At 35.1% G+C, this 14,199-nt stretch overlaps 1 long non-coding RNA gene and 1 pseudogene across 1 annotated transcript; one reads left to right on the top strand and one right to left on the bottom strand.

The window, feature by feature from the left end:
• Window positions 1-169: 169 nt before the first annotated feature.
• LOC135611171 (2-methyl-6-phytyl-1,4-hydroquinone methyltransferase 1, chloroplastic-like) lies at window positions 170-4,363 on the top strand (annotated as a pseudogene).
• Window positions 4,364-5,944: 1,581 nt separating this feature from the next.
• LOC108952540 (uncharacterized) lies at window positions 5,945-7,738 on the bottom strand. Its single transcript, XR_001977581.2, has 2 exons — window positions 7,369-7,738; window positions 5,945-6,589 (listed from the first exon to the last, which is right to left on the bottom strand). It is a non-coding gene; the product is annotated as an uncharacterized LOC108952540 (long non-coding RNA).
• Window positions 7,739-14,199: the final 6,461 nt, after the last annotated feature.

The following is a 14,199-nucleotide window of genomic DNA, read 5'->3' as shown; positions in this document are numbered from 1 at the left end:
GCTAATGTAATGGGGATATACATGCAATATTGTGTAAGGACATTTATGTGAGTAATAATTAGTAATTTACGAGACAGAGAGTGGTACTGTTAATTAAAGTATAATACACTTACCTTTTTTAAATGGTTGGAACTGCATTCTGGTTTTTTTGGGGGAGGGATTACACAGCTCAGCCACAAACACAAAACCTGTGGTGTGAGATAGAGCTGCTCCTCTTCTGTCAGTACCCTGTACCCTATGTGAATCCTTTGGCAAGCAGGTAAACCCAGTTCCCGGTAGTCTTCCTTCTCTATAGGTTCCCATTTAGCAGCAGTCTGTATCTTCTTTCACCGATAGATGGCTTCCCATATGCTCAAGGTAGCCGGGAGCCGAATTGCTCCCTTTCTCTAAAGTAAGAAACCCAACTGGGTTGGGCTTCATGGGGTCTTCTCTCTAAACTAAGAAACCCAACTAGGTTCCCTTTGATCTATTTTGGTGGTGGTAGTATGAGGGCCAAAACTTTGGCTCCAAGGTGCAGCCTTCCCTCTTCCAGGCTTGCTTCTCAACCCAGGTTTATCCAGCACAAAAAGGAGGCATTTTGGTTCTACAGATTCCTCTCCATCGTCTATGACCATGTTATAAACCCTGGGCATTGGACTGAGGACATGAGGGATGAGGCTCTTGAGCCTGCCGATCGATATGATTCGGGATTGAAGGTTGTTTGTCGGTGGTAGGACTGGATTCACCACATTGGGCATTGTCCAACACGTATACCCCAAGAACGTCACCATTCTTGACCAGTCACCGCACCAGCTCGCAAAGGTGAGGCAGAAGGAGGAACTGAAAGAATGCACAATCATCGAGGGGGATGCGGAGGAGCTTCCCTTCCCAACGGACTCTGTTGATCGGTATATTTCTGCAGGAAGGTAAGATTTTTGTGACCTGTTCACATTGTGTTTGATAAAATTTTTGTTTGGAATGAAACTAGTACTTCTGATGTTGCAGTTGTAGTAAATGTTAAAACTAGTACTTTCTGTTTTAATCTTTGTGCTTCTTAACCTAAGTATAAAAGATGCATGTAGACGTGATCTGCTATGATAATTCAAAGACAAAAGATCCACTTGTGGCTTATATGTGAATTCCTTGGCCGAGTAGGAAACCAAAAATTTGTTTTCGCAAATTTCATATCAACTGTATTTTTTGTGAGAATAATCCAAATCTTGAAAGATAATACAATGCTATTTCTTTAATCAATATGAGAAATTTTTATGGAGCTCCAAGAGGATGGTATCTTGGTAAGGTCTTGTTTACAAAAAAATTGAAATTTTCATGCTTAAGCAAAATTTGTAATTCGGTATTAACTTTTCTCCCACTCACTTTTAGAATTTCCTCAGTTGACCTTCAAGTTTCTTTTTCTTTCTTGTTTAAAATTCATCAGTTAACTTATTACTCATAGCTTGCTTCCTTTTAAGTTTCAGAGAGATCATACCGAATAACATTAAAATAGCATGTCATTTTCTTTGTCTGTTAATGCTTGCTTTCTGATCAATATCCAGTATCGAGTGCTGGCCCGATCCTCAACATGGTATCAGGGAAGCATACAGAGTGTTGAAACTTGGAGGGTTAGCCTGTGTCATTGGTCCTGTATACCCAACCTTCTGGTTCTCACGCTTCTTTGCTGACATGTGGATGTTGTTCCCCAAGGAAGAGGAATATATTGAGTGGTTCAAGAAGGCTGGTTTTAAAGATGTCAAATTGAAAAGAATTGGACCGAAATGGTACCGCGGTGTCCGTCGTCATGGCCTCATCATGGGATGCTCTGTCACTGGTGTTAAAAGAGAATCTGGTGATTCACCTTTGCAGGTAAAACTTTCTTTATAGTATATTATCTTAAGCACCCTTGCACTAACCAATTTTTTAGTAAATCCTGGTTTATCATGTCCACCACTGCAAATTATGTTGCATGTATATGTTTTAGTCATATATTTGGATGTGCATCTGGGTAACAAACCAATCAAACTTTTTGTATATCAGATATGATATCAATATTTCTCAAAACCAGCTCTGTTTTGTGGATCAGACAAGAAAGTTATTTATACAACTAGTAACAGAGAATATTGGAGTAATGATTTTTACTAGATTATGGCAATGTTTCTAAACACCTAAATTGTTGGGTTATAGAAGAGAATGAATTTATGAATTTTGTACAACATAGACTGACATAATCAAGAATATGTTTGGTGGTGAAGATTGTAGCTCCTTGCCTAATTCCCTTTGTTATGAGGATACTTGAAGGCATGTTCCTTGTTGGTTTATGTCTTGATTGTGGCATCAATTGGAGCTAGTTGGTGGTGGTAATATCTAAATATGAACTCTATGGGCAAATTTTAGAAGTCGAAGATTTTAAGATAAGTAGGATCAAGACAAAAATCACAGCAACTCCATTAGTAAAGTGCCAAAAAAAGGGCAATGTATTATGAAAATGAACGCTTGGAAATATCAAGAAGCAAGTAAACTTTTTTTATGCTTTACAGTAGGTGTACGAAAAGATGTGTAGATTGAATAGAATATTAATTACAATGAAGTAGGATGATTAAATAGACAGTTGCATCTATTGCACCATGTAGCCCTAGAACATTTTTCACATCGAAAGGAAATTGTACGACAGGTATAAGCAAGGATCTGTCATTTCATCACATGGGGAATTGCCTATGCCTTTTGTGTCATAGCACAGTTATTTTTTCGCTGGTCGGCGTGCCTTATGCTATTCAGTACAGGCTAACAAATTGGTCTAGCTATATGTCAGCACCTTTGACATGGATTGCCCTGATGCATGCTAATAATTTTTTGGCACAATATATTTTGACCATTATAAACACATGCCAACTAGCACAACTTATGGTGTAAGACTGGTTGTTTCATTCGAATAGAACACTGGACAGCAATGTCTTTAGAATTCTAGCAAGTTTAAGCAATGATATAGATAATTGATTTTGTGACAGGGACAACATTTATGATGAATTGCAAGTAATTTACTTGAGATGTGATTGAGATAGTTGCAAAAGATATTTGTGACCTAGGGAAATATGAGTTGTTTCAAGTAATGCTCTGTGAGGAGAGTGACCAGTGAGGATTTGATTCAGAGTAGTGACTAAATGGTAGGTTTTGGACATTTAACACCCTAGTTTTATGTGGTTGAGCATTTTTTGCTTTGGAAAAAATGGTTATCGTTGTTTGGTTTTTTCTAGCTATTTTATGTTTTTTCTAGACATTAAACTTTTACTAGTCATTTTTTGTTATCCATTAGATAACTCATCCCATAAAAGAGGGAAAATGAACCATCAGCCTTTTTTGATATTGTAGAGCTCCTCAATTTCTCATAAAGAAGTGAGAACATTGACATAGTGTCTTCCAGTTGGTCAAAAAAGATTACATACTTAAGTTTGTTTTCATGCACCTTGTAATGCTTTATATAGATGTTACAGTTGTCTGGTTATGTAATTGTTGGCTCATTCTGCAGCTTGGTCCCAAAGCTGAAGATGTAAAGAAGCCTGTGAATCCATTTTCCTTCCTTATACGCTTCATTTTGGGTATGATTGCAGCAACATATTATGTCTTGGTGCCATTCTACATGTGGATTAAGGATCAAATTGTCCCCAAAGGACAACCTATATAAAAGTGATGCCTCACCCCTGCACGAGACATCACGATCTATGTCAGAATATATTCCATGTTTTGTTTTTAATTTTCATTTTAGGTCTTTGGACAGTTTGTATGAATCAGAAATGAAGTATGCAGTTTCTTTGGGGAACACTAAAAATTTGTTAGGAAAATCTTTGTGCTTCATTGGTGTAGCTTTGATAGAGGATAAAATGAAAAAAAATCATCAAAGGTAGTATATTTATGCTCAAAGAAGACCTTCTATTATGATTAGACAAGATGATTAATTAATGATACTAGGATAGACAGAATGAAATCGAAAATGATTTCATTACAAAAATAGAAAGAGATCAGAATGATCTTAGATTTGAAAGTACAGCTTAATAAGCCTGGTTGCAGAAAAATCTAAGTAATGTTACCTCTATGGTTAAAAAGATTGTTTTCATGATTGAAAGGGGGTAATATTAGGAGTAATACTACCATACTTTGTTTCTTTTTCTTCGTCTCTTGAGACAATCTTTGTGAGTTAAGAGCCAAACTGATTTTTCACATGGAACTTTGAAATCATACATTTACTTGCCATGCCATGCCACCGTGCCAGTCAAGCACCAGCAGAGCATTATAGGTGCAATAGCAAAAATATGAACTTGCGGAAGATCACTTTCAAATGATCATACTCAAATCAAAATGATAACGAATAGGATTGTTCAACAGCATAATCCATATAATATTCTATAAAGTTCAGTGATGGTAAAATATTTATATAGCTGTGACAAATAAATGTGACATCACAACTTATTGTTGTTATTGTCGACCATCGAACCACAAGCATCCCTATTCAAGATTTAAATACCAACTAGCTGAGTTAGGTGTCTTAAGTAGGTTAAAATTAAGGTTTGTTTTCCTCAGTGATTTATATTTAATTTTGGAATAGGTAGGTTGCACTTATATTTATATAATCTGTAGGTTTTGCATTAGCTGCATATGTGTTTCTTATGATTCACTTTGCATTAGGAGCAAATCTCTAGTGTTGCAAATTTTGTTAGGATTTACTCTAATCTCACCATTTTCAGTCGGGATGTGCTTAGTTGGTTTTGAGTTAATACTATGTTTATGATGGGGCTTAGCAAGTCAAACCAAATACTTGGATTAGACCCTTAATCAAACTTGCTAGGAGATTGATTCATGTGAATTATTTTCTTCTATATTTGATAAAAATCTGAGATTTATTTAGTTTAGTTCGAAAAATGGCTTCCAGATCATCCATATCACATAACTTTCCGCTAGGTTAAATGAGATTTCTCATAAGATTAAGTGACTAATTGTTTTTTTTCCTATTCTTTAGCTAAATTTTTTTTTATCTTGAAGTGAAACTTAAATTTCCAACTGCAGCACTGAATGCAGAAACAAGTTCCTGATATATAGGACAGTAATGTTTAGTGCAGCCAAATTTTGAGGGGACATCTAAGCAGCAAGAAAGACCATCAAATTAATCTTTTCTTTTTGTATTTGTAGTTGAGCTAAAGAACTATATAAATGAATATCTGATTTCCTTTAAGCTCTTTCTGTTCTTCTTGAAATGAGAAGAACAGTAAGGTTCTGAATTCTTTTGGATGATGCTGGTAGAACAACTTGGTACTATGAAACCAAATCCAGATCTAAAAGGTACAATTTTGTGTCCCTGTGGATCACCTCCATAATACCTTTTAGCTGTAAGGTTGCCATCAACCAACCAACCTAGAACTATCATCCATGAAGAACTGGTCCTTGCCTAAAAGACCTCTCACAGTATCATCCATTTCATCTCCATCAACTTGGAGATGATCACTTCCTCTAAATATGTACTATTGCCTCGCCAAGTTTACTAGCATACTCTCTTTTATGCTAGTATATTTGCTAGTTAAGTACCAAAGTAGCTTGGAGTAGTCTGGCTAAAATGTATACACAGTAAGCCTCAACTTGTTTTAGAGAGCAAATATTAATTCCATTGTAAGTCATCCTTAAACAGATTCCTGTTTTCAATTAAAAATAAGCAAATTGCATCACCTAACTGACTATTTTCTTATATCTACACTACAATTATTATCATTAGCAGCATTGCTGGATATAAGCCAATCCAAATGTCAGTAATCTAAAGTGAATGGTGTTGCCTAATTCCATTCATGCTCATTATCCTTCAATATGTATGGTTTTAGTAAGATACTGTTACTAGTCATTAAAATTTTTTGTTGTTCCTTAAAAATATAGATGTCTGGATCAATCATTTAGAATAAATAAATGATATGATCGAATCAGAATGAAGATATGTTGAAAACCATTTGCCAATCTGTCATTTTTTGCTTCGGCTATCAAATGTATGACATGTATTTGACAAAATTTACACAACTTTTGTCAATGAATTTCTATACTTTAAACTGAACATGATCTGTATGTCTTACAGAAACATCTTAAATGCAAACACAGGTTAGCAGGTTAAATTAGAGGCTAGCTTATAAATATGTTCTGGATTCCATCAATGGTTCCACAAAGTTTCAGAAACCAAAGTACCACTGTCTGAAACATCAGCAAAGAAAAGAGATATCCCTTTCACCTTTCAATAGGATTTATACTCCAAAAGTGGTCACTTTCCTCAGTTGTATCAACTCCTTTTACCCTTTGCAGTCATGTCTCCTTTTCATCATCCCTTTTCCATGGGAAGAGACTTTTGCAGTCTGTGGATTTGGCCACTCCATTTTGGTGCTAAGCTTAAGCAAGGTTTCACTCACAGGCTCTGGACTACATGGAAACAAGACCCAAGCTGCATGAGACAAACACTGCATGAATCAGAACAGCTCACTATGTGTCCTCCACCAGAATTGGACTTTAATAGCTGTGTGGACACCACAAACACCACTGGCTGGACTCCTTGGCTCACATGCAACTTCCAAGGAAAGGATAACAAGTCAAAACACTGCAACAAGCAAGAGAAAAAGAGTTCAAAGGGAAGGAGGGTTGTTAAAGAATCAACAAATGAACACAAATGAGAATCCTTGAAGTGAAGGGTTCATTGCTTTAGTACTCAAAGAAGAAAGCCATTTATATGTACCTTTTTAAAAACAAACACAAACACAAAGAGAGAGAGAGAGAGAGAGAGAGAGAGAAGCCAAAAGCAACCGGGGAAGATGGTACAATCTGTCTTCTTCCTGCTTACCTAATCTACTGACCATGCAAAGCTTCGAAAGAAAAGGAAAAATGTTGAAATCTACTCCAAAGCTTGAGTTCTTAAGTGCTAGGTTCAAACAAGCACTTGACAAAGTCAAATCTGCATTCAGGTTCACAGTTAAGCCTATATTTCATACAGCTTTCTGATTCCCAATCTTGGTAAGCAAGGTCAGGCAAACAGTCGGTTATCTGAATGGATGAAATCTTTGGAAACTTAAAGTTGAGCTAAAAAATATAGCAGTCATGAAGTCATAAGCACTTAAATGTATGCATGAAACAGGAGAAAAGATGAAAAGAGATTTAACAGATCCATGTCAAAAAAACATAGTATGATTATGGAAGACAGAACAAATCATTAGAGCATGGAATATAAAAGAAGCAACTCAGAGAGAAGGATGTCTAGGTTTGCTTCCAAAGCCAAGATCCTAAAACCAACAAGAAACTGAGAGTAAAACCATCCACTCCACATATCACAAGGTATCAACAATCTCAGCAAAGAATAAAAATTGCCATATCAATGAATCCAACCTGCTAAGTTAGGTCAAAATCAGCAGCCCTTTTGTTCATGTTAGGTTTCTCATGAAACCATGGTTGTTAGGTTAAAGAGAGAAAGGAATTAGGATAGACTTTTCTGTTTTCTTCTGGTGCTCCCACCAGTAGATGGAGCTGCAACATGATCTGCATATCCTCATCCAAGATTCAGAAGATAGAGTCATCAGATCATGCTGGCAGCTTCAGCTTCTTATGGTGCACCCTCACTGTTGATCACTTGGCAACTTCCCCACAAACATCCAGAGAGAGAGAGAGAGAGAGAGAGAGAGAGAGAGAGAGAGAGAGAGAGAGAGATGCTGTCCTCTAAGGAGGCAGTGGTGACTGTGGAGGAGGAAGGAGGTAGGGATAGGAAATATATAGATGGAGAAAGGGAGGGATAACTTGTTATTTGATTTCTGGTTTGATTTCTAAGGCTAAAAGAAGACTAAGAATAACCTAAAAGGGTGGTCCAGAATCAAAAGACAACATTGAATGTTGTCATACATGCACAAGCCAGCTAAGGCTTCCAACTTTACTATGAGCTACACTAATGACTAGTGGTGAGAACCTTTCATGTATCTGCATGTCCCATTCAATGAAATGCCCTACTTTAGACAACAGAAATGTGTGTGTGTGTGTGTGTGTGTGAGAGAGAGAGAGAGAGAGAGAGAGAGAGAGAGAGGTTTAAGCATAAAGAAAACTATGATGGTTGAAGGGGACCAAAGTGCCTGCACACGCATGTTCTTCTTGCACAAGGTTCACACTTCACTAGGTTAAGGATGAGGAAAGCATATCAACAAGTACATGTGATCTCTCTTCTCTTTGTACATATGTGTTTGTGTTTGTATGTGTGAGGGGGGGAGGAATAAGTTCATACCTCTCTAATGAGTGAGCATATTATAATTATCATGAGGACAAACCTTGATGACACAGAAAAATTGTTTTCTTTTGCAACTTGAATGTTAAGGTTCGAGTCGTGGAAACAGTACATATTTATCCTCTCTGATCTCGTGTTGGCAGGAACATCATCCACTAATTCACCTTTCACTAATTTCTTTTCATGCCATGTATCATTCTTAATGTCTCTCAATCATGATTGTAGAGCAAGAATCCTCCTGAAATAATTATGATAGCTGCCATATGGTTGACATTATTATTTCAAACAAGATAACTAGATTGATTGCTTTCATGTTGCCATTGCTTTTTTCAAACTTTGCATACTTAAATGTTGATAAACTATATCTATATATATATGTGAAGAGCATGCATTTCTGCCTTTATGTCAGTTGCCTAGAAGAGGTACATAAAGCAGCTGTTCCTATATGGCAGCATGGTGAAATCAGCATGCAACAGCAGCTAGCCAATTCTAGCTACTAAGAAAGTGATATGCCTGATAAAAGTCTGCTCTTGGATCAAGGTTTCCTAATCTAAAGAAAAGATTGAAGGGAATTAAAATGTGTTTAGGCAAAAGAAGAGATGATGGAAGGAGATTTGTTTTGTTACCATCAGTTCAAACAGTGACTAGATTTTGGTTCCTGTTCTTCTAATTCTTCTTTCAACTAAATCCTCGTGCATTCCTTTCTCTTTGGTGTTCTTCTCTCTTCAGAATAAGTAAATCTCCTTCTTTTCATCTTTGCTTCCCTTCATGTAATCTGTAACCAAAATTACTGCCAGCTGATCAAGCATCAAATCTCTCTCTCTCTCTCTCTCTCTCTCTCTCTCTCTCTCTCTCTCTCTCTCTCTCTCACACACACACACACACACACACACACACAAGTTGAGGGATTCATCTATGATTCCTTAATTATGCATCTGAGAATTGGAAGTAGTATTTGTTTCTAAACAAAGCTAAAATTTGAAATTATCTAATATTAATGGAAGAGGGGCTTGTGCAAAAAATAGGCCATAAATGTTAGAATTGCTTCTCTGGTTATTTATAAGATCTTCCAAGATTTACTCAATGACTTCTGTTTGGATTGCTGGGTAGAAGATGTGATAAACTCTGAGGAGAAACTGTATGATCTCTCTGTCAATTTATCAGTGATCCATAGCTTTTTCAGTGATGATATCTTATCAAACTTAAGCTAAATAACAACTGATAAAAATATCTTTTCTCTTTTCTTTTTGGCCAGACACACAGTTGATCAATTTCCCCCCTTTTTTCTTCATATTTTCATGTTAAAGCTTGCGTTTATCTCAGAACAACCTCATGCAGATCTTGCTATTTAATTACAGTAACAATCTTCCTTGTTAAAAGATTGCTATATATATATATATATATATGTATATTTATATTTGTAATAATCTAGAAAGTCATTGAATTACCAAACAACTGCACATTTATTATTGTGTATAAACTTATAGAATTTTAATTACTTTCATGAATTAAAAACCTATGTAAAGTTAGGTAGTGTGTATTGAGCACAAGTCAAAAGAAACAGCAAGTGGATTCTACTTTTGACCAGGATTAAAATGAAAGCATCAGTTCTGATTATACATAATGTAGCTGGTGAATCAAGTGGTAAACTATATGTATATAAAAGGAATAAGAATCACTCAACAAAATTAAGGACAGTCACCAACTAGTCATTTTGTTCCATCTGATTACAATACAAAAAAAAAAAACAAATCTTTCTATGGAGGATCAGAAGCAATATCATATCTACATTCAGGAGTTTCTCTAATAAATTCTCATAGTCTGAAATTGGTATTTGAAAAAGGCCTATCTTCATTAAGTGGAATATGCAATGCTTAGCAAAAAGTACTGTAAAAAGAATTTATTTGGAAATGGATGTGTTTGAACTGAGCTTACAAACCTGGCAAGATGATCTAATATCTTGGTACACATGAATTTATAGACTGGTATATAGAATTTGATCTGTAAAATACACTGACACTTGCATATGCCACCACAATGTTCACTAGTTGGGAAAAACCATTATGTGATGGTCATTACAAGCAAACACTAGAAAGAGCAGGACACTTGGAAACTGTATGTGCTAATTATTTTCAGACAAATAAAAGATTTCCTGCTCTTTCTTGTTTTCTGATAAGACCAGATGGTGCCTGAAAGACTCTTTGGTTTGGAAATGGTGCAGATTACCAAGAAGCAAGTTGTAATGTTCTCTCATGTGTCAAGAATTCTGTTCTTCCTTAAAGCTGGCTTGCATGGTAGAATGTGCTATTAGTATCATCTGATCACACAAGTATGCCCCTGCAGAAGAATCTTCATCACACAAGTTGATTCACAGACATGATAACATCTTGATTACTCAAGCATGTCACTGCAGAAGAATCTCAGAGAAGTCTCCCGAAGAAACAAAGTAAATCGATCGATATAGAGTTCCATACACTAACCAAAAACAAAACCCCATGTTTTCTATATGAGAGAGAAAACATTCTTCTGATGGTATCAATGAAACAGCAGGTGAAGTGGCTTTTCTTTGCAGATTCAGGCAACCTTCAGGAACTGGAGCTTTAAATGCCATCCTAAGGAAGAACACAAAAAAGGACTGAGTAAAGCATCAGATGAAGGAAAGCATATTTAAGTTAGTCTCTGCCTCTTGTTCTTCATTTCAGGTAGGAGATTGTAATGCCCAACGATGGGAAGAAGTGAGGCTGGCACAGCATGACCTAACAATGATTGACCTTCATAAACACAAGTGTTTATGAGTGTTTGGTCACCCAGAGCTAGATCATGCTGGCAGCTTCACTCATTCCTCTGGGCATTTTCATGTAACCTTCATTCAACTCTTTCACAAGAGACAAGTGTGAATGTATAGGAGCATGAGAGAGAGAGAGAGAGAGTATTTGAGGGATCAAGGGCACATGGATGATAACTAGGTTAACAGTCTAAGAAAGACAATGGAGAGCAGTCAAAGACTAAATGATCGAGAGCTAGCATGGGCATCTCTGATTAGGTCAAACCCTTGAAAAACTAAGATCAAAAGTTCTCTAAGCTCATTCATGCAAAAGATGGTTTTACAACAACCGTCTTTTCAACAGGGAAGAAGCTAAAATCCTGGAAATGGCATACCAGAGGAAACTACAAGAACAACCACTCTGATGAAGCTTGTAGCCCACAAAAGATCAAGAAGAGAAAGGAGGAAAGAACAAAAAAGCAAAAAAGGTGATAATAGGACTTCAAACCCAAAAAACCAAAAGAAAAGGAGAAAGGTGCAACCATCAAACCCACAACAACATCAGATCAGATGTAGTTTGGCAGGAGGAACCAAACAAAAGAACAAGGAGGAAAAAGAACATCAAATGTGAAAGCAGCATGCAAAACCCACTACCAGAACGGAGAAGAGAGCATGCATGGAATAGAATAAGGAAGAAAACAAAGTCGGTGGGAATGTGTCACACTCACAAGACCCAACAACTGGATTTATAGAGGGAGCTGAGTGAAGTGTTATGGTGGTGGTGCAAGTAATCCCTCCCTCACATAAAGTATTCAGACCACAGGCAAAGGTGGTTGAGACTAATAAAGTAAAGAGAGTTAAAAGAGAAAGGAATCCAGAGAGAGAACAGCTAGTGAGAGGGATTAGGTGTTAGGGTTAGGGTTACAGTCTTCCTGTGTAGGGTTTTAGGGTTGCAGGCTGTAGGGTGGCATGGTGCAGCACAAAAGGATTGGAGGAGACAGTCATATATTATATATTATATATATATAGATATATATATACATATACCGTACACCCATGCGGATTCAGAAGAGCGATTATTGGGTCTTAAAAGCTCTATGCCAGACAAAAGTATAACAAATATATTATTATTATTTTTATTATTATTATTATCATCATTTAATAGCTTATATATATATATATAATTATATATATGATATTTGTACCCATTGAAGTCATGGCATTACAAACATATGTTGAGAGAGAAGTTTCAGGCAAAACTTGATTGGGCGATTATCCGAAAAAATATTTTTTTATTTTTTTGGATAGTATCTTTCTTTTTATAATTTTCAAATGGTCACATCTTATTTTTAATATTTCAAAAACATCCCTTCCAAAAGTTACCATTTTTTCATTTAAATCAAATTTTTTTTTTGTCAACTATTTACAGTGTTTTGTCGGTTCACAAAACACTGTATAATATTTTAAAAACACTATATAGTGTTTTTGTTTTAAAAGCACTGTAACACTATACATTGTTTTTGAACTTGTCTTATAGTGTTTTTATTCAAAAACACTGTATAGTATTTTTGAACTAAATATTGATGTCATAGTATTTTTGAAACAAAAATATTATATAATTTTTTTGAAATAAAAATACTTTATAGGATTTTTAAAACACTATACAGTGCTGTCAACAGTTGATGACTTTTTTATTTTTTAAATTTGGATTGAAAGAAAACATGATAATTTTTGGGGCGTATTTTTGAAAATTTTAAAATATGGGATGACTATATGGGAATTATGAAAGGGGAGTATTATCCGAAGAAAATCGAAAAAGAGAATATTTTCCGAGACAATCACCCAACTTCATATTTGTAGATATATATATACGTATAATTAGTTAATGGGACCTATAATTATCTTTGAATTAAACATATATTTCTCTTCAAAATCTAAAATTCACACACACTCGCACGCACGCACGCAAGCGCGCGCGCACACACACACACACAAAATTTAGTTAGAGATTAATATTCTTTCATGATTCAATATAATGCTAAAAATATTGCTGACATCTATTTACATTTTATGGGCTTCTTGAACTCAACAAAGTAATATTGACCATTACAAAAAGTGATCATCTTGGATATTTTCTGGATAAACTTAATATTTGAAAGAAATTTGTAATGATAATAATAACAATAATAATAATAATAATAATAATAATAATAATAATATAAGAAAAAATAAATAAAAAAAAAATTTCTGTCAAATTCAAGTTTGACTTTGCTTAGTGTGGTGAAATGATTCTCTTGTTATGGCCACATGAATGGCCAACTAAAACAAAATGGAACAACTTCAGATGATTTATCATCTTTTCATATATATATATATATATATATATATATATATATATATATATATATATATATATCTGAAGCAATGAAAGCCAGCTTGAAGGTAATTGTGCTAATTATGATGACAATAAGATGTATTGTGAGATAGATAAACCACTCAACAAAACAATAGTGTGGCAATCGAGATATAGAATGATTTATCTATATATCCATGCTTTTTGGTTCTTGTTGCACAAACTAGATAAATCTTGACTATTTGGAAGTCCAATCTTATCTCAGCCTTGTTTGGCTTTTGGTTTAGGCATGTCCAACCCTAGCTACTAAAACCATCTTGAAATTTAGATTAACAAAATATCATCATCGGAGATGTAATATGTTGTGATCGTGATCAAACTAGATTCAAAATTTGAAATAATTAGGTCAATTTAATGTTAAATGTTTATAGTTGAATATTTAGAACTTCTAACCATTATGCCTAAAATCAGGGTTAGAACAGTTTATAAGATATAAACATAGTTTTCATACTATCTTCTAGCATTCATACAACTTAATTGTGAGGCCATCCATGAAATTATCTTGGTTTAAGATTGTGAAGCCTAATGGATTAAGGTCAAAAAAAGATATGATCACCTATGAAATTACAAATTCAAAATTGTGCAAGTTTAGAAAGCTAAGCAGTGATTTCTTGCAATGTTCATTTAGAAAATCTGTAAATAATGGAATGATTATAGTAATTTTGATTACCCCTGTAAAATTCATTTCTTTTTCTTAAATTAATTATTTCTTTGCTTCATGTCATTCATTTGAATGCAATATTTTTGTAATTGTCATTATTACACATGCAGGAA

The sequence above is a fragment of the Musa acuminata genome, chromosome BXJ2-4 (assembly GCF_036884655.1).
Source record: "Musa acuminata AAA Group cultivar baxijiao chromosome BXJ2-4, Cavendish_Baxijiao_AAA, whole genome shotgun sequence".
In the NCBI taxonomy this organism is placed as follows: Eukaryota; Viridiplantae; Streptophyta; class Magnoliopsida; order Zingiberales; family Musaceae; genus Musa; species Musa acuminata.
Note: the sequence above shows the minus strand (reverse complement) of the source record. Positions and strands in the feature narration are given on the sequence as shown.